Raw genomic sequence first — 26,492 nt, forward strand, 5'->3', positions numbered from 1 at the left:
TCATCATCACCATCATCACCATCATCATCACCATTATCCCTGTCATCAACATCATCACCATCACCATCATCATCGCTATCATCATCACTATCATCCTCATCCTCATCATCACCATTTTCTTACAAATGGTAACAACCCTGAATCCCTCTACATTTTCTCATATGATTTGGCATGTGAAGCCTTTATTGTCCTGGTTGCTTCACAGTGAAAATGTTCGTAGGACCAGTCACTCAACTGACCCTTGGTTCCCCCATCTTTAAGTGGGGAACTAATGTGTCATACCCCCTTGCACCTGGGCTGACCCACGGTAGAGGCCATAGAGCATCAGTCTCCCTGTTGATCCACGCTCTTCTGTAGGGTGTAACTTCTTGGGTTTTCTCTTCCTTCAAGGAGCTCAGGGCACTGCCATGGATACCAAGAGTCACTCTTGGAACTCGCTGTATTTTCATTCTTTCTCTGCATACTTACAGTGGTGACATCAGGCCAGGTGTGATTGCTCCCACTGAGGATGCAAGGAAGTGGGAGGCCAAGGAATTAACTGGTAACCTCAAGGTTCCCTTTAAAACAAAGCTCCACCTGTCATTCTCAGCCATAGGATAGCAAATTCTAGGGTGACATCTTTGCACCCCTGCTATTCCAGCCAGTTGTTCAGACTCAGGAGACCTGGTTCCAGACACTACCTAAATTACAGATGTTTCCTATCTGTAGGCCTCAGTTTTCTCGTCTTGTTAAAATGGGGTTATAGCAGCACCTGCATCATTGACCTATGAGTACTGAGACAATCCACCTCAAGTGCAAGCACAGTGCATCTTAGTAGCAAACACTCAATAAACTGGATACTTTTCATCTTAAAATGGTTATTTTCCATCTTAGTAACTCTCACATCACAGCTCTCATGAGGAGAACTTTACAAGTGTGGTGCAGAGCCTGGCATGGACCAAGTGCTCAGGGACTATTCCTGCTTATATCACCTCTACTAGGATTTTGCTCCAAGGCTCCAGCCCTTCTGCCACCACATCTGAGCCACCCAGAGGTCATTGTACGTGTCCAGTCTGATGGGCAGAGTTGGCAGGTTTACCGGCCATCCCTCACTCTGACATGCAGCCAAAAAAGTTTTCAAGCTGAATTCCAGACAGCAGCTCTGGACTGGCCACTCAGGGATCCAGGGCCCCATGCAGGCTGTCATGCCGGGAAGCCTTCTCACCTCGCCTGGCACTTCTGGGCTCCAAGGCCTGGGGGCTGAAGAGCGCTCAGGTGGTGGATAATTATCCCACATGCTGCTGCCTGCATTTAGATGAAGCATTATTCAAATCCGCTGCCTCTCCAAAGAGCTTTATCATCCTCCTGGGCCCCAGGACATGCAGCCACAGAGCCCCACCCTGGATGCCCTGGGAGTGGGCTGTCAGGAACACCTGCAGTCAGTGGGGCTTGTTTCCTTGATGTTTCCATCTCATGGTGACCCCTGCTCCTGCTTAGCCTTCTTCCCGGGATCTCTACACTTGGTGTTGGTTCCTTTCAAGAAAAGGACAACAGGAAGGAGCAAACAGCAAGGGTGGAAGGAAGGAGGAGAGGGGATGGGAAGGTGGCAAAAGGGAGGAAGGGAGGAAGAGAGGAAAGAGAGAAGAAACGGAATTCTTGCATGCCCCCAGATTTCTTCTTGCTCCTGATGCCTTTACACCTCCCCTACTTCCCTCCACAGTGCACGGACAGGGGTGCAGTAGGTCTACGAGCCCAGAGTGCTTGTGACCATCTTCCCTTCCTTTCCACAAACCTTATATTCTAGTCTCCAGGGACTGGGATGGTCTATGTCTTGTGGTCACATAGAACTGCACCAGCAGAGCCTTTGGAGAGGACCTGCCGCCCGGCACCCAGCACCAGGCCTGGGGTCAGCAGGCAGCCTCCAGCTCTCAGTGCCCCTTATGGGGTTTTCCAATGCATCAACACACTGCAATTTATATTTTCCATTCTATTATGGATGGACATCTCCACAGCTCCCAATTTTGTGCTGCTGTAAATAAAGCTGCTGTGAACATTCTTACACATTTCTTCTCGTATGAGCATATGCACTTATTTTTCTTAGGTGTATACCTAGAAGTAATATTTTTAAATCATAGGGTTGCCATGTGCTTAAATGTAATAGGTAACTTCAAAGTATTGTCTGAAATGATTTTACGAACTGATGCTGCCATCAGCAAGGTATGAACATTCCAGTTGCTCCAAATCCTCACTGACAACTGGCATTATCAGAAGCTTTTTAAATACATTTTAGATGATCTAAGTGGCACTATAGTTTTAACTTACATTTCCCTGAAAAATAATGGTGTTTTGACATTTTGTAATCTTACCAGTCATTTGGATACCGTTTTGTGAAGTATTAATTCAAGTCTTTGCCAAGTTTTTATTGTTGTCTTTCTTATTAATTTGTACTCATTCTTCATTTATTTGAAATATGAGTTCCCTGTCAGATATATGTACTATGAAAGTCTCCTCTTGATCTGTGGCTTGTCCTTCTCTCTCATTTAGCAATGTCTTTTGATCAGCAGGACTTCTTACTTCTTCTTTTTTTTTTAGATTTTATTTATCTGAGAGGGAGAGAGCAAGGAGAGGCATAGGGGGAAGGAGAAAGAATCTGAAGCAGACTCCGCACTGAGCATGGAGCCCGATGTGGGGCTTGATCCCATGACCACAAGATCATGACCTGAGCTGAAACTAAGAGTCAGATGCTTAACCGACTGAGCCACCCAGGCACCCCTGAAGTTCTTACTTTTAATTACATCATATATATGTATAGAGTATGTATATATTATATATGTGTGTGTATATATACATATATATGCTTTATATATACATATTTATAATTTTATATATGTGTATACACACACACACATATATATATGCTTTATATATTTGTATTTATAATTTTATTTTTGGTTAATGCCTTATTGCATCCTGTTCAAGAAACCCAAAAGTTATGAAGATATTCTCTTCTGTTTTATCCTGAAAGCTCTAATGTTTTTCATCTCACATGTAGATTTATGATATATTTCAAATTACCTTCATGTATGGTGTGAGGTAAGAGTCCAGGGTTACTGTTTTCCATATGGATACCCAGTTTTTCCAGTACCATTTCTTGAAAGAAATAATCTTTTGCCCACTGAAATACTGTAGTGAATTTATAGCAAGTGCAGGTGACAGTGTATATGTGGATCTATTTTTAGACACCCCCTTCTTTTCCATTTGTATATTTGATTTTCCTTGTGCCACTGCTAACCTGCTGCAGACTTAAAATAAGTCTTTCAATAATGTAGAGTAAGTCCTTCCACTGTATTGTTCTTCAAGTTTGTCTTGGTTTATTGTAGGTCCTTTGCATTTTCACATAAATTGTGATTTTGTATGATATTGCACTGAATCTCTAAATCCATCTGGGGATTGACAACACTGAGTTTTCCAATCATGAATACGGCATATCTTTCATATTTAGATCTTGTATTCTCTCTCTTGTGTTTTGTTGTTGAAAGTGCAAGGGTCCACTTGTCCCCCACCACTGCTTCTGGGATGGGAGGAGTCCCAGAATGCAGTACAATAAGGAGAAAGATCAGTCCAGTCAGCAAGAGCTCTCCAGCCAACACTGCCCAAGGGGAGGAATGGCGCCCCTTGCAGGAGTGCCGGCCTGCAGCTGAATCCCTGCAACACTCACTCACTAGTTGGGAATGGCTCAAGGGAAATGTGGCCTCAGCACAGAGGTGATCCAGGATGCAGATGCTGGTGATGGCAGGAAGTGCCTGAGCCAGGATTTGACCCCAGCAACCAGGCCCCAAAGTCAATTCAATTCTTTCCATAGCGGCACTACCTAATCTCATAGAGCTGTAACAAGAGTTTTAAAAAATAGTAAGCTAGGAAGCACTGTGTCCATGGCACAAAGTGTGTCCCATCAACCACTGGATGTTGCTGTTTTATGCCTTTCCTTTGCAACTGCTCAGGGGCAGGTCTAGATGTGATACCAAGTAAAAGTACTTGACACAGTTCATTTCCACTCTGCCACTGACATTCAAACCAGGATTTATAATCTTGCCAGCCTATTTCAAGTTTCATTTAAGAAAAACAAAACAAAAAAGTTATGAATCAGCAATAAAGTTAAACTTCTTTCTCCAGCATCCAACTGTCTCCAAAAGTTACACCTCCCCTGCTGTCCCATCACATTTCCCCTTCGTTCCTGGTGAATACTTGCCTCCAGCAAACTTGTTTCTTCACTGTTCCAACAACACACCCCTGGGAGTATTTGGATCATGCTGTTCAACTGCACCACATGGGAATGGTTCCCCCACGGGTGACTTTCCAAATCCTCCCAGTCATGCAGGTCAGTGCCTCAGCCCCTCTCAGAATCTTCCTCGCGTAGCCCAGCCTGTAAAGATCTCTCCAACTCAAACTCCAACATTGTCTACATTGGTCATTGGGCAATTAATCATGCTTTGCGAAAACTCTTCACCTAACGTTGAAACACACATTTGTTATTTCATTTTGAATGTTTCTGTATTGTCCCCAAAACCGAACTGAATGCTCATCCAGGAGCCATGTCAATTCAAGAAAGCCATTCAATTCATCAAAATTCTTCCTAAGCCTTTTAAGCCACAAAAAAATTTACAAAAACAAGTTAGACTTGTCTTTCCCTTCAAGGAACTGACATATAACTATGGAAAGAGCCCTGGACTAGAACATCAATGACGAGGGTTCAAGGTTGAATTCTCCTGGCTGATCAGCCATGTGATCTTAGAGGAGTCACTTAACCTCTAGGAACTCTTTGTCAAATGGAACTACTCTTTTACAAGGTTTGCATTTTGAGATCGGGGCAGGAGAATTCCAAGTAGAGGGAACAGAGTACAAAATGCCCCAAGTTCCACCTCAGGCAGTATGTTTCAGGTGTGACCCCCCCCCATCATTACTATGCCTTCTGTAGAAACAGGTTGGACCAAGAGCTGAAGAGAATTGGCCAATGGGTTCAGATATTCTTTTGAGTGGAAAACAAAGTCACTGAAAAGTTTTGAGCAGGCGAGTACATGATAATTTTATGAAGTTCACTTTTGTACAGTAGATTTTATGAGTACAACATACATACAAAAAAGTGAACACTATCCAGCTCAATGGAAATTTTTTTTCAAACTGGACACACTTATGTTACTAACAACCAAATAAAGAAATAGATCATCAGCAGAATCCAAATATGACTTATGTCCCCTTCCAATCACTACCTACTGCCTGAGAGTGATCACATGGCTAATTTCAAACACCATATGTGAGTTTTGCATATTTTTTAAACTTCATTCAAATGGAATTATAGAGCATGTCTTCTTTTGTATTTGGCTTTTTTTCCCCTTCAAAATAGTTTGTGAAATTCACCCACGATGTTGTCTATAGTTGTAGTTATTCCTTCTCATTTTAGTGTATTTACTAACTGAGAGTACCACCTTTTTTATTTTCTCTACTCTAGACAGATATTTGGGTTGTTTCCAGTTTGGGGCTATTAAGAAATTGCTGCTCTGAACACGCATGTTTGTATGAGTTGATGACTATATGCACACGTTTCTTTCAGGAAGATACAGGAGGATGGAATTGCTGAGTCTCAGAGCATGCCGGGGTAAAAAGCTGTTGAACTGGTCGTCCCCACACAGTGATGTATGAGAGTTCCATGGCTCTGCATCTTTACCAGCACCTGGCATTGCCAGTGTTTATCAATGTAGCCCTTTGTGGTGGGTGTGTGGTAGTGTCTCTGATTTTTATTTCTGGAAAGTTGACCATCTTTTCTTGTATTTATTGGCCATTCGTGAAGTCTCTGCTCAAGTCTTTTGTCCAGGTTTCTACTAGATTCCATACCTGTTTTTATTGATTTTTAGTTTTTCTTTAATATGCCAGATAGAAGTCCCGTGTTAGATGAATGCTTTACAAATATCTTCTCCTATTCTATGTTGCCTTTTTCTTCCCTCTTAGGGCTCCAGGCACCTGGAGCAGCCTGGTTTTATGCCATTCTCTTCCAGTCCTCGCAGGAAGGACACCTTGAGGCAGTTCTTTCTCCTTTCAGAAGGACACCTGGGTACGATTGCTATCTTGCCCAGGGCTATATTAACTTTCTCCTCCCTAAAATATTAGAGTCTGAAGGGACCTACATTGCCTGGATGACGGAACATCACATTGCTTTTACGTATCAGTGACATTTGCTCATTGGACAAGATGCACAAGATACAGCAAGAATGTTGAATAACCCATCAATGGTCCTTCCAATTAGGGGCATAGGGCCAGGTCTTTGTACCCAGCACTGGCTGGTCATCAGGTGTGGGCTGCAGCTGGGGAGGGTGTGTGTCTTGGGGGAGGCAGCTCTCTCTGGGTGAGGGGGAGCAGATCTTTCTCTGTAAGAAAAATGTGCTCCAAAGGGTGGGGAGAAAGAAAACATATTAAGATTTTAAGGATCCAGTGGTCTGGGGTATTCTGGGACTTTCCCACCAAAGAAAATGCCAAATAACAGCATCCACATGTCCCTCCACCCAGTAAGAAGGAAGCACTATGTCTGGTAGCCCTCACCAGGTCCTGGAGGAAGTGCATATTCTGCACTTTGGGATTCTGTTCCAAATTATTTACTATGTGACACAGAGGCTGCCAGCTTTGAGCGGGACCAGAACAAAGTTCAGGCTGTAGCGCCGATGTGAAGCGACAGGCCCCAGGGTAGTAGAAGTATCTGTGGTAGGAAGAGATGCCATGTGAGGTTTTGGGCAGGTCCTAATAAGGAGAATCACAAAGTGGACCCAAGTGTCTGGAGCAAGGCCATGCCAGTGAACAGCACCAGGGTGAAACTTGGTCCTGGTAGTGAAGGAACACCTGATCACAGGGCATCAACTGACCATGTGGCCAGACTTTCCCATCAATAGAACCATGGTCACCATGGTGGCAGGGATGGAAGTTAGAGCATGGGTTCCGCTCACCAAGGGTGCCCTGGCTTCTGCAAGCCACAAATGCCCATCCTATCAACCACTGAGATCAAGCCTGAGCCTCTAATACTGCACCATTTCTCAGAGAGATCAACCACCCACTTGGTGTCAAATAAAATTGTGTTGGACCCCTTCCTCTTCAGAACGGGTATAAATCATCATGATCGAAACTGACGCATGTTGGGATTGGGTGCCCTTGGCCAGAACCAGTAACAAGGCTCACGGAGCATTTGCTCCTCCTCACCCAGAGAGAGCTGCCTTACCCCAGACACACACCCTTCCCAGCTGCAGCCCACACCCAATGACCGGCCGGTGCCGGGTGCAAAGACCTGGCCCTATGCCCCGAACTGGAAGGACCATCCTGGCTGCAGCTCTGGGGCCGATGAGGCCTCTGCTACAAGCACATTCTGCCAACACACCTTCCCTCACACCACAGAGGTGCCACTCCTGAGAGCAGTCTCCACCCCCGTCCTGAGGGTTATCTCCCTCTCAGTGTCTTCCTCCAGGGAACAGGACCTAGGTCAGGCATTCTCTACACTTGAAAAGATTTGAAAGAAGAGAGGAAACCAGCTCTGTGGGCTTGGGAGAAAGGGTGCTTTGGATGGAGGACACAGCAGGAGAGGGGACAGAATCACCCCAGGGGAGGCAGTGAGTCTAGCTTGTTCTGGGAACAAGAAGGAGGCCGGCATAGCTGGAGCTAAATGAGCAAGGATAAAAGGTAGAAGACAACAGGAGAGAAGGGGAAATAGAGCAACCTGAGAGAAAGAGAACTAGCTTCCACTATGAGAAGGGTAAGAAGCCCCAGAGAAGTATGAACAGAGGAGTTACACAATATTACTTATATTTTATGAAAATTGCTTCAGCAACTGGGTTGAAGGAGGCTGTGGGGCAAGCCATGGCAGGGGCCAACAGGCTCTATTTCAGGGATGCGGGGGAGATGGTGGTCTAAAGATGAGAATCTCCTGCCACCTATGGGGTCACTCTTAACATCTTCCCTGCTGTTCTAGGCTGGAACTCCATTGCGCTTTTCCTTCCATCCTCTTCCCCTGCGGGAGAAGGGGACTAAGGCAATGCTTTTAGAATGAATGAACAAACTCATAAGTTATCTATTTTCATCCCTGAGCACTCTAAGGTAATACTTTTCCCGCCTTACAGAGGAGGAGGCTGAAGCTCAGGGAGGCAAAGTATCTTGCAGGTCAGCAAAGACACGACGTGAATCCAGATCCAACTCTAAATCCTGAACTTGGTTTTGAATCATAGCAAGATGGTCACAAACATAAAAATATTTTGGGGAAAACTGTTGAAAATAGTATTCTAAACTGAATACACACACACACACACACACACACACACACACACACGAGAACTCAATTTTTATTCTTTATATGCAAGGTGGAAACATATGTCCTTATAGTATTCATGTCTCTGTGTGTGTACGTATGCGGAAGGTATCAGCTTCTGTGCTAAAGTTTCATGCAGAAACATCTCATGAAGTCCTATCAAATCCAGGATTGGCATCACCATTTTAAAAACAAGGGCAGTGGGTTCAGTGAACGTAAACATCCTAACCTGGCTTCTAGGGTCACAGAGTCGGCCTGACTTTTGACCATGATCCTTATTGCTATGTGTCTGTAGAATGCGTCTATGTGCTGTGTTCCACGAGGAAAGGATATACCCATATGTATTTTATGCTCTTCATGGGTACGTTATCTATGAACCCATCACATAGATGCGTAGAGACAGTGTGCTACCATCCCCTTGGAAGGTTTGTTTTTGTAGCTGTTTCCTGTGAAAGGATTGTTTTGGCTGAATGTTATTATCCCTCCAAAATTCATATGTTGAAGCCCTAGCCCCCAATGTGATGGATGGTTTTTGGAGGTGTGGCCTTTGGGAGATAATTAGTTTTAGATGAAGCCATGAGTGTGGGGCCCCCTTGTTGGGATTAGTGCCCTTGTAAGAAAATGAGCAAGAGAGAGAGCTTTCTCCCCAGGAGCACACACTGAGGAAAGGCTACGTGAGCAGCTGTCCGTGAGCCAGGAAGATGGCCCTCACCACACACCAAATCTGCCACCACCTTGACCTCAGATTCCCTGCACTCCAGAGTTATGAGAAACAGCTGTTTGCTGGGTAAGCTGCCCAGTCCACGGTACTCTTGTTATACAGGAAGATCACTTCTGCTGCTTTAAGGGTAGAATGATTTTTGTAGTCTTTTAATATCCCTTTCCATGGCTTACCTGGCATGACATTAATCATGGCAAGCTTAAAATAACTTTAAATTCAATTTTCTTTCCTCTTGAATGCCAGCCACAGAGCCTGTTTACAGGGAGCACTAAACAAAAGTGGAGGACAAGAAGAGAAAGTTCAATCAATGTTCCTTCTTGCTAATTGGGGATTTATTACTGGTTCACTTGCTCACAATGGGAGGGAGCAGAGCCTCCCTTCGGTTCTTGGGCCCTGGGCTGCTAATTGGAATCTGGGGTTATTCTCTATGGGCACCTCATAAAGGAGCAGAGAACTGAAGACAAAATGATATTTTTATCTATTTATTGTTCTCTGCAGCCTGAGAGGAGTTTCCTAGGATGGGTGGGCTTGTCCCTCAGCATGCCACACTTTGGCAGGGGGTCAGGGGGCTTCTTCCAATGTGCATTTTTGGGAGAAATGTCCCCATAGACTTGTGTTCAGTCATTTATTCCTTGGCTCACATATTCATATCTGGATGAGCTTTTGCTGTTGTCCCACTAAGCATGAGCCTGTGTTAAGCCCTGTAGGGTACAAGACAGCTCCAACCCTCAGGGGCATCCTGAGGATTCAGAGAAGGTCAGTCCACTGAGTTCTGAAGGGCAAATAGAAGTTCACAGGGTAAAGAAGAAGGCAAAAACACCTCGGAGGAGAGCCTAGGAGCTTGGGCAGGACATCCCCGGGGCTCCAGCACCTGCTATCCCTCCTAAATGGCCTTCAGTTGCCCACAGAGTTGTTAAGTGCTGGGCATTCAGGACAGAAGGAGCCGAGAAGGTCCTGAGGACCCCAAAGGGGAGTTCTGAAGCCACTGCCAGGGGTGGGTTGGGGAGGAAGGGAAGATGTAGGCAGCTTGAAAGAGACAGAGATAAGATGTCAAAGGCTGGATGCATGCGGGTAGGGGAGGGAGGGAGAAACACACTTCTTTAGGGATTGTAGGGGCTCTACCACGCAGGGCTGAGAGAATTTGGGTGGACATCAGGGGGAACACACTTGCTGCCACGCAGGAGATTAACAGCCCTGGTGCTGGCTCGCCGACAATGGGAGTGTGAGGATGCCCTCTGTGCTGTAGTTTACAAAACACGCTCCCGCTCAGAACCCCATTGAGCCTCACACAGCCCAGGACACACACAGGGTCTGCATCACACACATGAGGACTTGAGGACTGTGCCTCCCCCTCCCATCTGCTCCCAGCTCCCCAGCTGCAGGGAGCGTGGCTGGACGCACTGGCTCAGCCCTCAGCCGGCCCAATGCGCCCGCCTCTCTCTCCGCTTCCTCCTCATTGATCTGCTCGGTGCCCGTGGAGTCCAAATGCTCCAGCCTGGTTTCCAATCCCTTCATCTTTCTGCCCTTGTTTTTAAAATGGTGATGCCAATCCTGGATTTGATAGGACTTCGTGAGATGTTTCTGCATGAAACTTTAGCACTCTGGTTCCCACTGCCTGGACCAGCAGCCCACCAGGTCCTAACCTGACTCCCTCATCCACGTAGCTCAGGTCTTCCGTAGAGGAAGAGTCCCTCTATCTAAAGTAACCACCCCATTCTCCACCTTCATAATTTAAATCGAATTCAGTAACGGATCTACATGATTAGGACTTCCCACCTGCCCTCATAGGCTTAGGGCTGTAGGGTGATTCTTACTCCCCCTCAGAACATACCACAAAATTTGACCCAGAATAGCTGATCAAAAAATATTTTAGGTGAAAATATGAATTTATGGAAGAGAATTGGGGTAGAGGAAAGAATTGAAAAAAAAGTTCCTGTCTCCAAGGGTGCCCTGGTGATGACCCCTGCAGCGGGAAGGGTTTGCATTCAGTGGACCACCTGTCTTTTCTCACCTGCCCGCCAACAGCCTGTGAAAGGCCGCCCCCTGGCGGTCGGTCACTGTCAGCAGCACCTGAGTCCATAAATCACTGGGTCAGGATTAACCAGCCACGCAGAACAGGCGTTTCCCACAGTGCCATGGTTTATGTGACAATAGGCTGCCAGCCTGTTGGCCGGGGTCTTCTTTAGGTTGCTCTGGTCAGGGAAGCTCATCTCCGTGTCCATCAATGGGTCTAGAAGTCTGAGCTGGAAGGGAGCTCGGGACTGATCATGTAGTTCAGGGACCGGGCTGCCACCGTGGGGCACTGATGTCACCCTCCCCTGCTGCACACTGACAGGCATCACTAATAGATCACAGCACTCTCCCTGCTGGAGAAACACCCAAATCCTTCAAAACACACCAGTGCAGGCAGCCTTTGGCGATCAATCTGAGTTGACCTGTCAAATGAAAGCTGAAACAGTGGGGGTACGTGGCGGGAAACAGATGTCCCCCTCGGCCGGCAATGTTGCAGAGACTTGGAACAAAGGGACCTTTACAGAAGGGACCCCAACAAAGGAGGCCAAGCCCCGGGACCAGCGGCAGGGGGTGGGGGAGACACGGCCACCCCTAGAGAAGAGGGGAGGGGAGGACTTAGTGTTAGGAGCTGGGTTCAAAGCCAGAGCCGGGCAGAGATGGGCGCAGGTCCTGACGGGTCAGCAAGGCAGGGCAGCAGCAGAGGGGCAGATTCTCCTCCCTCTCTCTCCTCTGCACCTCATGTCCAGCCAGCCACTGGCCAAACGGCCTGGAAGCCAGGGGCAGTGACACCTCATGACCTACTTCACTGTTATCCCCCAGTATCTCAGGGTACAGCCCAGGACAGAGAATGACTGAGTGGTAATCTCAACACGGCATGGGGAGGGGTCTGGGTCTTGGAGAACATCTTAGGTCACGCTCCCAAAAGCAGAGCCTGAGACAGGGGTGGGATCGAGCTGGCTTGATGAGGGGGTGACCCACAAGGGAACAAGGGAGGCAGAGCAGAGGAGGGGCCTCAGCTGAGCCTGATCCCAGTGCGGGGAGGGTCTCCGCAGAGCTGCTCCCCCCACCTCCGGCAGGCGGGGAGCTGGCCATCTGTGCTTCCTTCTGAGCCAGTTATTGGCTGCGGGCTGTCCTCAGGGAGAGGGCATGCTCTCTCCGTGGAGAACAAATGTCAGGAGAAGGGGACACTGGAGAGCCGTTGTGGAGGTTGGGTGCACCTCAGGTAGGTGGAGCACCAACACCAACCTTCACAGAGTAGATGAGCCGACAGGGTGCAGATCCAATCTCTGCCGCTTATCAGCTGAGTGACAACAGGCAAAACTTTAACCTCTCTGAGCCTCCATGTGGCTATCTGTGAGTGGCCTTCAGTCCCAGTAAAGTTGAGCCCCTGCAATGATGTAGACTGATACCTTCTCTCCTCCATAGCCATGCCCTGTCATCTACAGTCTGAAATGTAGGGTCATGGGGGGCCTGACCCTTAGGAAGGCCAGGGACAGAAGGGGAATGGGAGGCGAGGAGAGGAGGGAGGGGGGAGGGAGGGCAGCGGGCAGCTGTGGGTGGCTCTTCCAGCGGGCAGCAAGCCCAGTGGTCGGCACCAGGACTCCAGCCCCTCCTGAGTTCCTTACATATACATGCATCTGTGTGTCTCTGTTTCCCTACCCAACTAGACTGTTTGGTCCTTGAGATCAGAAGTGAGTTTGGGCTCTTCCATACAACCAGGGCCCAGAAGCTAGCAGGTGATCATCAAATGTTTGTTGAATTGTGATAAAGCAGTCGGGGCCAGCCAAGCCCAAAGGCTCTCATGGCCAAAAGGATCCAGCCTCCTAGAAGGGGGGCGGAGGGTAAGAGCAGAAGTACCTCCACAAATACCCCCAGCAAGTCAACAGCAAACCCTGGATAAGAACCCAGAAGTGGACTCCCAGTCTGGGGATGTTGGACGGGCTTAAAGACCAGCAGCACTCACTGGCTACAGGAATGTGCGTGGAAGTAATGGAGAATCAGTCATCATTTAAGTGACTGTTTGGGATTGAAAGTGTCTAAGGAATGAGAACATACCCCTGAAGAAGTCTCAGAGGAAGGCCAGTACTGTGAATCTGCCACTTCTCTGTCTGCATTTCTTTACCTTGTCTCATGGAAAGAGAGACAATTGAAAATGCCAAGTGGTGTTTGCATCTGATGTCCCCTTGTTACCGGTTCTTGAAGACTTGGTGTGTTTGGGGTATGAGTAAGCACGCGTGCATTTGGACGACTATCACTCAAGTCCCTGTATGGTTAATTAAAAGCAATGGCATCATCTCTACGGTGACATGGGATGATCTCTTCTCTATGAGCCATCATCCTAATTAGCAAGGAGAGAAGGGTTTTGTCTGCTTTCAATTTGTGCATTCTAAAGCTATCGAAATTCACAGGAGATGGGCCTGACTGAATCCAGCATGAAATTCTGTTCAGAAAATCGTTTGTGAATTTTGAAACATGATCTTGGGTTTGTTCAGATGCACGTCCCCTGTATTGTTTCAACTGATAAATAAGTAATAAAGCAACAGTAATAACTATGAGAACAATTCTGAGAGCAGATACAAGTTCTATTGCCTTCCAAAGGCGTTGTCAGTGTTCCGCAAAGTGGGTTCCAAAAGCACTAGTCCTTTAAGATGTTCCTTGACAAAACGACCCAGTGCATTTGGTGTACGTGGTTCACATAGAGTCTTCTTGGAGCCTTACAATATCCAGTGGACTATGAGAAGCTCTGAAAAGTCCTGCAGTTTATAAAAAAGTAACTAAAGTCCAGACTTCTTTGAAGATGGACTTTATTTGTGGAATATTTTCCTACCAGTTCAAATCAACACAATCTATAGCTATAAAAGTACTCAACTAGGTAGCTACTGTATCATAGATGAAAAGAATGAGGCTGAGGAATAAATCTCTAGAAACTGAACCCACATCCATTTGGCTTCAAAGTCTACAGTCCCAGTTTCCATGACTCTACCCAAGCAGTGTGGACTTGGGTCTGTGCTTGCACAGACGTTCAAGTTCAAGTTTATGCCTCGCCCTCACTGTGTGGAGGCTGCTCACCTGGCAGTGACACCAGGAGGGGAAGGGAAGGGGGCCAGAAAGGCAGAGAAGTGTTTCCTGAACGTCCCTGGGTGCCTGGCACTGTCCTGGGCCCGGAGAATATGGAGATGCTAAGATGGCGGTCCCGATGCTGAGAGTGCTCACCATCTAGAAGTAGAAAGAAATGAATGACCAGCTTGTTAGGAAAGCGAAGACTTTGGAGGCAGACAGCCCTGAATTCCACTAAACGTCTGCTCTGTGCCCAGCAGTGTTCTGAGAACACCATTCCAAGCTTCCAAGGAATTCTGATGATGTTGGAAAATTCCAAGCCCAGTCCTTCTAGAAATAGTATTTGTGAGGGCTCCGAAAGCCAGCTCTAGTCTGCAATGCGGAAGTCCTCGTGCCAGGTGTCCCAGGTATTCTTGGAGCTTTACCAGAGCTGCCTGGCCACCTCTCTCATGTCCAAGGAGAAGGAATTGTCCTCTGTTGACTTGTAGCCAGCAATGGGCCAGGCCACCTGCCCGCTTCAGGAGAGAGCAGAGGGAGGTTGTGGGCAAGGCCTCAGGTGACAGCCGGGTCCCGGGAGGGAGTCTGTGCTGCGCTGTGGGGGCCTGGGGCGGCTTGTTCAAGCTCCAGTGGGCTCTGTGAGCCGGGGTAAGGCCCAGAGCCACTGTATTAATCAAGGATGTCACTTTAATAGAAGCAATGAAGTTATTACTTTATTAATTGATTAACTCATTTACACTTTCTTCCCTTTTGCCTTATGTCCATTTAGCTTTTCCTTTTCCCATTCAAAGTGGGGACCAATGAGGCACATCTTGATGGGTCCGTCATGATAACTGGCAAGGTCTGTGGGGGCTTGCATCAAGTTCCAACAGCAGGAAGGGCTCCACAGACCTGTGTCCATGTGCGGGACTCTGCGCCTCTGTTTTCGGCTGTCACTAAGCAAACTGAGTGTTCTGCCCAACTCCCATCCTCTTCGCCGCAGGGAGTGATCAGGAACCTAAAGAATGCCAGGTTGCCCGCATCGGGGGTGACAGATGGTCCTAATCTGCCCAGGACTGAGGGGATTACCCAGCAAGTGAGACTTGTGGTTCTAAAACAGAAAGAGTCTCAGGCAAACCAAGATGAGTTGCTCGCCCCACCCTGGCCGGCAGAACAGCTATAGCAGAACCAATGATAGAAGCCACCAGCGTTCTCAAAACCCATCTACTGATATAGACTGATTTTTCTTGATTTGCAAAAGTTTAGACCTCTCAACACCATCCTATGAATCACCCTCAAGCAGGACCCTGTCTCTGGAGATAGAGGCTAAGGTTAAGGGCACCGACACTGGACTCCAGTCCCGGTTCAGCCACCTACAGTTCAAAAGCTCTTGGACAGAGCACCTAGCTTTTCTCTGTCCCACTTCCTTGCCTAGATTCAGTTTGCTAATATCTTGTTTAGGAATTTTGGATCTATATTCAGTAGCCTGGCCTGAATTTTTCTTTCTTGTATTTCATCCTTGCTTGGTTTGGGGACTGAGGTTACATTCAGGTGCCTCACAGGTGAGTTGGGGATGAGTTCTGTTCCATGGCAGCATTTGTACCAAAGTGGAATTATATATATATATATATATTTTTTTTATTTTGTCTAATTTATTGACATACTGCATTTGTAATAGACAGTTATATCTTTAATGTTTTATATTTGCAGTTATGTCCCACTTTAATTCCTATCGTTTATGTTTACCCACTATTATTTTTCTCTTGATCAGTATTATTAGATGTTTTCTGAATTATTAGCACTTTGAAGAAACAAATACTATCTTGTTCTATGTTTGTTTTCTAAGTCGCTACTTTTTAGTCTTATATGTAGATATTTGTTATATATTAAGAGGAGGCAGGGAAAAGTTGTCTTGCCCTTTTCCCAAATTCCTTGAGGCTTACTCACTAGCTGTAAGGCTGTCTTTTTTCCCCTGACATAAAATACCATGGTGAGGTATGCAATAATTTCGTTATCATTAATGTACAAAACATTGTCACTTTTTGACTACAATTCTTCTTTGAATGAGTTGTTAAGAACTTGACATCATTTCTAATTCTTTTGAGGATGTGAAAGATGTGAGCTCTTCCCCTCCAGACCTATGCTCCATCCCTCTGTCCAGCGAGCTGGCTCCAGGGCCTCCTGGCTTCACGGAGAGGAGCCGGGAGTGGGAGGGGGAGCAAGGTCAGGTATGTATTCTCCAGGCTCCCTGTTCGTTCATGTGCTTCACTCAGAGCACATGCCACCCCCTGAAAGTCGGCTGTTCTCCCTTGCTTGCCTACTCCCACATTTTCTGTCTCCCCATTGATAAGGTGGGTTCCCTGATGGCAGTTTCCCAGCATCGAGCCCAGGGCCTGGCATGGATTAAGATCCCCTCTGGTGCCTGCTCCTGAAGGGAAGAGTTGAAGGAATCTTTTTTTTTTATGATTTTATTTATTTGTCAGAGAGAGAGAGAGAGGGAGAGAGAACACAAGCAGGGGGAGGGGCAGGCAGAGGGAGAAGCAGGCTCCCCACTGAGCAGGGAGCCCGATGCGGGACTCAATCCCAGGACCCCGGGATCATGACCTGAGCTGAAGGCAGACGCCCAACCGATGGAGCCACCCAGGTGTCCCAAGTTGAAGGAATCTTTATAGATCCCAGAGTCCAGCTCCTTCCCAGTATACCGGAGAAACTGAGGCCAGCGAGGCAAGAAGATGCATGGACGGTCGAGAGTCTCGCTGAGGCAGAGCTGGGGCTACACTCTGCTCCCTGGACTCCTCCAGGCAGAGCATGAGTCCTCTCGGAGGGACGAGGGAAAGGGCATGGGGCGTCATGCCTGGGCACCGTGTGGAGAACTGGTGCTGTCATCCCCCCAAGGAGGGAGGAGGAAACACCCTCCAACCTGACTCACTCACTCTGTTTCTTCTAAGCTCCACCAACAGCCTCTGATTTCTGCGCGTCGCATATCAAGCCTGCACAGACGGTCAGTTAATTAAATGAGGCCACGACAGCCGAATGGCCTGGAAGGTGTCTGTGTCCACTGCCAAACCTCTAACTTCTTTATGGCTGGGATTTTGTAAATCAAATCAACCAAGTTCCCCGAGACGCTGGGAGAAAGCTGCTCTGCTGAGGTCAGACAGTAAGCAGTGGCTGCCGGGCCACAGACGGTTTCGGAGACAGTCCCGTTTTACCCTCCTCCTCTGCTGAGCCAGGGCCCCGAACCAAAGCACAAAAGGGAATTCCACACGGACATTGTGAAGGAAACCACTGAGGGCTGTAAGAGGGAAGGAGGACCAGCAAACATCATTGAAAATTTGATGCAATGTGCTTTTAAAAATATTCAAGTGGCACCTGGGTGGCTCAGTTAAGCCTCTGACTCTTGATTTTGGCTCAGATCATGATCTCCAGGTCATGGGATACAGCCCTGCCTGGGGCTCTGTGCTCAGCTGGGAGCCTGCTTGAGATTCTCCCTCTCCCTCTGCCCCTCCCCGGCTCGCATGGGTGCACGCGCTCTCTCAAATAAATAAAGAAATAGAGAAACAAATAAATAATATTGAAGACTTTCCAAGGAGGACCTTGCTCATAAGCAGAGTTTTAAAAACTCATAATTAGTTTTATAATGGTTACTTTTAAAGGACCGGAAGCACTTGCCCTTGGGTCAGAACTCTGACCAAATACCACCTCGCTTCAATTCCCGTGCACGTGACTCCCATAGTGCACTGACCCCCCCAGGGGGCACCTGCTTGGTCCCAAGCACTCACAGCCTGCTCTCAAAATGAACCCTTGTGGTAAGTTCTACCCCTGGGAAGCACCTTTCAGTTTTTACAAAACCCTTTCATGAGCTTATTTCTCATCACCTCTTGACATGAGCACAGCAATTAACGGGCTCATTTTAAGAGGAAAAAAATTGAGGCTCATGGACGTTGAATTAACCTGCTCCGTCCGTCTAGTGCTAAATGACAGCCTCCGAATTTGAACCTTGCCTATCTTGTGTATCACCCCGGGACATATCACATTACGTGTGTTGTTAGTTGAGTGTGTCTCTCCCGTGCATCTCTAAGTTTCCTGAGATAATGTCTCCTTCTCTGCTACTGGCCAATCCAGTCTCTGTGGATTGCACCTGGAGGGGGCCTCGTGGTCATAGGTTTAAAATGCTTGCCTGCATGTTTGAATGAATGAAGGGAAGTTCACCTTGATAAGAAGCCTGAAAAATAGCAACCTTATCCTGGCTCTGCTGTGTGACTTTGGACAACTCACTTTCCCTTTCTGGTCCTTGGATTTCCCACCTGTAACATGAGTTCTTTAAATCCCATAATCTCTCATTTCCCTCTTCATGCCAAAGGCTTTGGCGTGATGCAGCATAGCAAAACAGAAAGTAAGATCTCTTCCCATACTCTTAAAACCAAATCAAAGACAGCTGTAGTGAAAACAGAAACTTTTCTTGGCACAAGGATCTTAAAGTGACCAGGCAGCAGGACTGACTACATAATTAGTGGGACCCAGTCAAAATGAAAATGTGGGTCCCTTATTAAAAATGTTTAAATCATTTCAAGATGGCGACAGAAGAGCTTTAGACAGTCCAGGTCCCTTCAGATTCTATGGTGGTAAGGGATGTAAAAGTAACATGACTTTAGGGCAAGAATGTACATGGATGCTGCTCTCCAAGCCATGTGAACAGAAACTGCATGCATGGTCCTACTTTCTGATCATAGGGGTAAAAACAGATAGACTCTGCCACATGAATGGGCTCCTCAAGGATACATATGAAACTCATTCATGCAGCTTCTCACTGCAGTGGGGAAGGGAAGGGACTGTGAATGATGAATGAATGAGTCAGCAGTCCACACATAAAAGACGAGAGAGAGTTCTTATGTGCACCAGTGATGGTCATGATGTAGGATAATGTTTCATGAACTTGGGGGGAAAGAAAGTTCAAGTTCCTGTGTCAGTCTGCTCGGGTTGCCGGGACAAAATATCACAGAATAGAAGTTGAGACCAGCAGACAGCTACTTCCCTTCGCTAGGTGCAAACATCCCTTGAATGATGTTAGCAGAGCACAAGGAGCAGCACTAATGAGCAGAGGGTCTCCGAACTTGGGGCTCCAGGTCAGCCTCTCTGCTCAGCCCCTCTCCACACCAGCCAGACCCCCAACACCTGGCCAACAGCAGGCACAACATTGAAAGCCTCCTATCTGTTGAGTGGCCGTCTCCCTGCCTCAGCCTTACAGGATTCTGGAGCTTAGAGCGGAGCTTTTTCTAGTTCTGGGGACACCCGGGGTCTGGGCTAGATATAGTCATTCCAGGGCTCGCACCCACCACCACAGCAATTGCCCCCCCATCCCCAGAGATGAGTGGTTATACCTCAGGAGGATAAATGACCAAACTGGAAATGGACGCGGGGCCAAAAACCCTCTAGGAACTAACTCTCATTCTCTAAAGAGCAGACTGAACACCCAGTCTCTTCTCTGCAAGTCCTGAGAGGTGCTCATGTGGGCTTGGGTTGCTCATTTGCAAATAAACATGGCTCATGAGCCTACACAACCAAAGGATCGTGCTGTCACAAAGTTCTATGAAGAGATGTCCTGGCAAGGGGACAGAGAGCCCTACCAGGTGCACCCAGCCCTGCCGCATGAACACCCGCATCCACTTCACGGGCAGATGGACCTTTAGCTGAGGTGACCCTAACTCCAAGATGAGGTCTTGCCACACGGCTTCATGTTTAACAGGTGCCCTCGATTTATGCAGAGGATGGGGTGTCTATCGCTATCCACTCGTCTGCCCCTCTACCTATTTGTGGAAGCCCCACTTTATCTGGGGAGGGAATGAGCACAGCTGCATTTAGCCCCCCAGATCCTGACCACAGGGGTGGCCGTGTCACTCAGTTCTGGAGAGTTCAACTTGGGAAAGCCTAACGTGAGGGGATAAGGCCACATGGGAAGAAATCCTTCTTGTTTTTTCCCTCCCTTTCCTGACTAGCTGATAAGCAGAATCCATCTGCAAACATGAAAATAATAAGCTGAAAGGAAAGAAATATCCTGGGCCCCTGACAAGTAAACTGCACTGGCCCCAGACAACCTGCCTCCAAGTCGGAATAGGCCTGCCCTGGCTCGCCCCGGTCCTCGGCTGGGCGACCATAGCGTGTGCCACAGGCTGGGGCAGACAGCGGAAAGGCAGTTCTCAGAGCTGGAGCCTGGAAGTCTGAGGTCAAGATGTGGGCAGGCTGGTCCTCCTGGGGCCTCTCTCCTGCCCGTGTCTCTCACATGGTCACACTCACTGTGTGTCTGTCTGTGTCCTGGTCTCTTCTAAGGACACCAGTCGTACTGTGTCAGGGCCCACCCCATTGACCTCATTTTCCCTGAATTACCTCTTTAAAGACCGCCCATCTCCAAACACAGTCTCGTTCTGAGGTAGTGGGGGTTAGGACTTCAACGTAGGAATTTGCAAGGGGGGGGGGGACACAGTTCATCCACTCACACCACCCATTGTAGGGTTTTCTGTAATTTACTGCTATCCACACAGCTGTTTGCCACATCGGATAAACAGAAGGCACCGAAGCTGGACGCCCTGTCTGGTCCAGGCGGGGACCTCAAGGCCACGCGGCCGTCCTGGGAGGCAGGGGCGTGTGCGCAGGGGCGAATGCAGCCTGTGGGGGAAGAGGCCCAGGGTGAGAAGGTGAGCTGGCCGACCTGCAGCCCTGTGGGCAGACAGCAGGCTCAGGGCCCCACGGTGACCAGCACCCGCGTGCCCCGTCTGTAAACTTTGCAGATGCCCGTGACATCCGTCAGTACCGCCAGGCCTGCTAATCTGGCACAAATGGAAAGCAGCTGCTACGGTGAGAGGCACTAACGTCTACCAGGCCCGGGACCATCTGCCAGTTCTCCGAGGGCAGCTGAGCGGTGCGGGGAAGGCTGGCTGCAAGCCGGTGAGGGACCAGCGCACCGGCCCTGGAGCCAAATCCAGGCTCCGCTACCCACTCGCTCTGTGACCTTCAGCCATTGAATGCCCTCTCTGTGCCTATTTCCTCGTCTCCAAACAGGAACGATCACCAACCTCGCCTCGGTGCATTACCGTGAGGAAGAAACAGTGAACGTGTTTGAAACTTAAGAGAGTGCCCGGCACAGCGTTCACTCTGAGAGTCCAGGGTTGTTGATTTATAGAAATTCTTACATAATCCCAATATTTAATCCCATCCCATGGGTCCATGGGCCAATCACGACCCTATTCTCCGTCTGATTCCTCCAGGCAAATATTCAGGCAGCAAATGCATTCCACAAATACTCACTAAGTACCCGCTGTGCGCATTGCACCGAGGTCAGCCCAGTGAGCTGAAGGCTGGTGATTCCAGCCCTGATTTCCTAAAAGGGTTGTTACAAGGAGGAAATAAAATTGTGGTTGGTAAGCTGCACGCTGCGGTGTAGGGTTTAAGACTCGCTAATATTACCCTCCACGGCGTGTCCCAGTGGCCAGCAGGGTGGAGGAGGGGCCAGGGCTGCACGGGGCGGGAGGCAGAGAGGGACCTGATGTCAGGAGAGATCTCAGGGGAGCTGCCCCTGACAGGTACCCGCTGTGGGTGGGCACTGGGTGCTAGGCCCTCTGCACATATTTTTGGTGGTCGGGGGGGAACACAAGGGCTCAGGGGCGTCCAGGTCTCCGCTCCTTCCCAGTGTTGTAGGAGCTGCTCCAGGGACTGCTTCTGTCTGGCGGGCTGTGAGTGGGAACGATGCTGCTGGCACGCGGAGGCACCGAGGAGCAGATGTGGGTCCTGCTGCTTCACTTCCCCTTCGGTGGAAACTTCACGCCCTGTATTCAAGACGGTAGGTCTGAAAAATGAAGGAGGGTGGCCTCACCCCCATCAGGTATAACGTGGGCCGTAAGCACACCTGCGCTCCTTGATTAAGCATCAAAGTGTCTGGCTTGTTAATTTAGAGCCTCCCAGCCGCCCCATCACCACCACCACATGCACACTGGCCTCGGCAGACTGTTCTCAACCCAGCAGCAAGAACCATCCTGTCGCCATGTGGAGCCACAGTGCCTGGCCTCCAGGGCTGCTCCTCAGAGCCCCCCAGCACTACTTCCTCGGTCCTCACACTCCTCCCCAGATGCTGTGTGTCTCACTCTCTCTCCTTCTTCGGGTCTTTGTTCCACGGGACTTTCTCAATGAAGTCTTTCTTCAGCAGCCACTGAAAATGCATCCCACTTAGGAGTCCTGTCCAATTCTTGGAAGCCTGGAGCTCAATGCCCATCCCTCAGGCCCTGCTCCTCACCGTAAGGCCGGGCAGGATCCGAGAAATATGGGTTTTCTTTCCCCTAAAGACAGACAATGACAACAGCTCGTTCATGGACGCTGCCTTGGAAAACCCTCTTCATTATCCCCTTGGCGTGTAAGCAGGTGCTGTTTGAAATTCCCCTGGCGGTGGAGGCAAGACCTTATCAGGTTGAGAAACTGAGCAACTGCTAAAGAGCAGGTTTACAAGCTCATTCTTCCGCCCTGAATCCTCCAGAAAGCACTGGCCTGGCTCCAAACCTGAAAGGAAACAGGTACCTTCTCTGCTCAGAGCGGCAGGTGGGGTCGTACTGACAGCATAGGCCTAGCTCGGGTCTCCTGAGCTGGAGCTCTCCTCCGCCTCTTCCTGGGAGCTTGGCAGTGTTTGCTCCCCTGTTCTGACCCTGTTTCCTCATCTGAAAGACAGGGGTGAGGAGGCCTGGTGTTGCTCCTGTTCCCCCCAGGAAAGCCTGAGGCTTGTGGTTGGCATCTGTTCCGACTGGTTAGAGCAGTGTCGGGGGGTTCTGTGCTTTGAAGAGCGTCCCTGGGAGCTGTTACAAGGACAAAACAAGGCAACTCATGGGGAGCCCCTATCACAGAACCTGGCACAGACCCACCCAGTCAAAGAAGAACGACTAATTCTGGGTGGCTCACGACATCGCCCCCAACAGAGATGACCCTCCCAAAGGCCTTTAGGTATTAAGGGTGTTTCCCTTTAATGATGGAACGAGAGGCAGGTGGGTGGGAAGAAACTCCCCTAAAGATAGTCTCACCTGAATAAAGGACTTTCCACTAATGAAACTGCACTGTTGACCCCATCTCATGGGGAAAGGCAATCTGTGGGCAGCCAGCCTTGACGTTAGTTTGCTGAGATTTGTGTTCATTGCACCTCTTCTTTCTCCACATGCCAAGGATGTGCGGATGAGAACAGAAGCACTTTGGTTGGTTTGAAAATTCACCTTCAAAGTGATTTGTGTCCTGCCTTTCTTGGCAGAAGTCAAACTTATCATTAATACACCTAGATTCCAATACAGGCTTTTCTACTAATGTGCTGTGTGATCTGGGGCTAACTGCTCATCCCCTCTGTTCTTTATCTCAAAGAAAATGTGGCTAGCATAGCTAGCCACCTAAGAGCAAGAAGGAGTCTTAGAAAGTCCAATTTCTGACCTTACAGATGACGAAGGTAAGTTTCAAGGAGGAGAAGAGAGTTCACTACTTCTGATTCCAGAAGTCTTCGGACTCTGAATTCTAAGCAACTCACGCAATACTGCAGAGAGCCAATATCAGACCCACGGAGACAGCCTGACCCAGCAGGTCCAGATTCTTCCTCAGATGTGCCTGCCAGTAATGAAGATGGAGCCTGAATGAAGCCTTCAGAAGCCTGTTCATTTCCCTTGAACACGTCTCTGTCAGGCCGTGTGGGGTGAAGAGGAAAGGTAATGGAGTTGCATCCAATTCTCTACCCAGCTGATAAAGAAGACACTGGTGGCAGGGGTCAGCAGCCAGCGTGGCAGGTGGATGGGTAAAAAGAGTTTCCATTTCCCTGAGCCAGACAGCTCTGTGACTACTGAGAGGGGAGCTGCATTCAATTCTGGGTTATTGATCAGAGGCAACTTTGATTCTACCTCTTGAAATGGCTGCGGGGAGGCATGGGGGGAGAGAAGACAGGTAGGAAGCACCCCACTATCAGGAATCTAGGGTTCATCAGACAAAGAGAATCGAGGATCTGGGTGCAACAGGAATGTCCATATGTCCTCCAACTCCTATGTACAGAGAAAGATCTTAATAAATACTTTTGGGGTCATACTAATCTTTTCAGTCTCGTACATAAGTTATCCTTGGTCTACCTGATCCTTCAATCCTGAGGTTCCCCAGCCCTCCAAGCTTTGCATTCTTGTCTCCCCTTTGGGAGTCATGGATCCCCCCTTAGGGGACCTGATGAAAATTGCTGATTCCTTCACCAAGAAAAGTCCCATAAACAAGTATATGGCAATGTAGACCACAATTTCAGGGAGTTCAAAACCCTTGGTCTATGTACACTGGTGAGTTTCATTTACCCCAGTAGCTTCTGTACCCTATGTGCCTGCAAATCTGTATCTTTAACCCAGAATTTTTCTCAAACATCATGCTACCTATCTGTGGAAAGGATTAAACTGATGGCAGAGAGTGTTTGGGTTACATATAGATGCAGGGGGGTTATTACACTACCTATACACCCCATAGGCTTTTAGTATGAAATGAAATGCCCAAGGAAAACGTCCATGCGTGCTGCACAATGAGATATTACACAAATATCTTGGAGAGGCCTGATCATGTTCTTCACTTATGGAGAAGACCAGCCACATAGAAGAGGAGTTGTATTTGTCATTTTCATCCAAAAGGGCAGAATAAGGAAGGAAATTTGTACGGCAGTGTATCTTAGGTGGTGGAAAGGAGAATGTCCTTGTAATTTGAGCTGTCCCAAAACAGAAGTTCAGAACACAGGAAGACTCTGGTGCTGCTTTTTGGCTCCTCAGGGGTAAAGTAGAGCTCTTGGTTGTCAATAGCACATTTCCAAACTGAGCTGAACAGGTGTGCATTTGGAAATAGGCTTCCCTCACTTCTTACAGCCTTCAGTGAAGCTTGTCCTTGGTTGGGCTCCCCGTGTATGTCCTGTTTCAGAGCACCATATGGCCTCTAATACCCCACACAGCTGATGCATACGAGAGGGAACCCACCCTACAAAATAGCTCACGAGAAGATATGCTCATGGTACCAGCACTTGGTTCTCCAAAAAACCTTACTCATCTCACTCAGGACAGAACAGAGGTCTGGGTATGAACCATGGGTTTGGGGTCAAAGAGACCCAAATCTTTATGTATTGGCTTATAATTTTTTTATTATGTTATGTTAGTCACCATACAGTCCATTATTAGTTTTTGATGTAGTGTTCCATGATTCATTGTTTGCATATAACACCCAGTGCTCCATGTAATACGTGCCCTCCTTAATACCCATCACCAGACTAACCCATCCCCCCACTCCTCCTCCCCTCTAAAACCTTCAGTTTGTTTCCTGGAGTCCATAGTCTCTCATGGTTCATTTCCCCCTCCGATTTTCCCCCCTTCATTTTTCCCTTCCTTTTCCTAATGTCCTCCATGCTATTCCTTCTGTTCCACATATGAATGAAACCATATGATAATTGCCTTTCTCTGTTTGACTTATTTCACTTAGCATAATCTCCTCCATAAAGTTCCATCCATGTTGATGCAAATTGGATATTCATCCTTTCTGATGGCTAATATTCCATTGTATATATGAACCCCATCTTCTTTATCCATTCGTCTTTGAAGGGCATCTCAGCTCCTTCCACAGTTTGGCTATTGTGGACATTGCTGCTATGAACATTGGGGTGCAGGTGCCCCTTCAGATCACTACATCTGTATCTTTGGGGTAAATGCCCAGGAGTGCAATTGCGTATCGGTTTAATTTGAAATCATTTTCAAGGACTCTGTTTTTCTGCCACTGCTTGGTAGGTAAACCTTTCATTATCTTCCATGGAAGCATCACCAAAGCGCTCTCCCTGATTTGGAACTGGGATGAATTCTCACTGTGGCCTTGAGGTCTATGAAAATGACAGCAGTGGGGGAACAGATACATACTGAGCGAATCATGAGAGAAAAAGAGACCTTTTATCTTTGGGGTGAAGTTCACAAACTATCATCATTGACTTTCTCTAGCAATGGGTGCACTAATTACCGCTGGTGATACCTGTTTGTTTACTATAACTTTTAAAAAGTCCTTGAAGGAGTTGAATTTGGTTAACTTTTTGTCTGCCCCTGATGGCTGTGATGCCCCTTTTACCTGAGATTAATAAAATCAAGCCCTTTTGAAAATAGTAAGTCATGAAAAAGGTGGAGGATTTTGGAGGCATCCTTTAATACAGGTTAGGACCCTTGGGCCTGGGGAAAGAGAGAACTGGTTTAAAACTTCAAAGTCATTTAAACTTCTAAACTCTCAATTTTTGCATCTATAATATTATATTCTTAAGAGTACCTTTTAAAATTATTTGCTTCTTTTAAATCGAAGTACAATTAACATACAATGTTACATTAGTTTCAGGTAAGTGACATAGCGATTCAACATGATGCA

This window comes from Phoca vitulina, unplaced genomic scaffold, assembly GCF_004348235.1.
Source record: "Phoca vitulina isolate PV1807 unplaced genomic scaffold, GSC_HSeal_1.0 scaffold18, whole genome shotgun sequence".
NCBI classification, from domain to species: domain Eukaryota; kingdom Metazoa; phylum Chordata; class Mammalia; order Carnivora; family Phocidae; genus Phoca; species Phoca vitulina.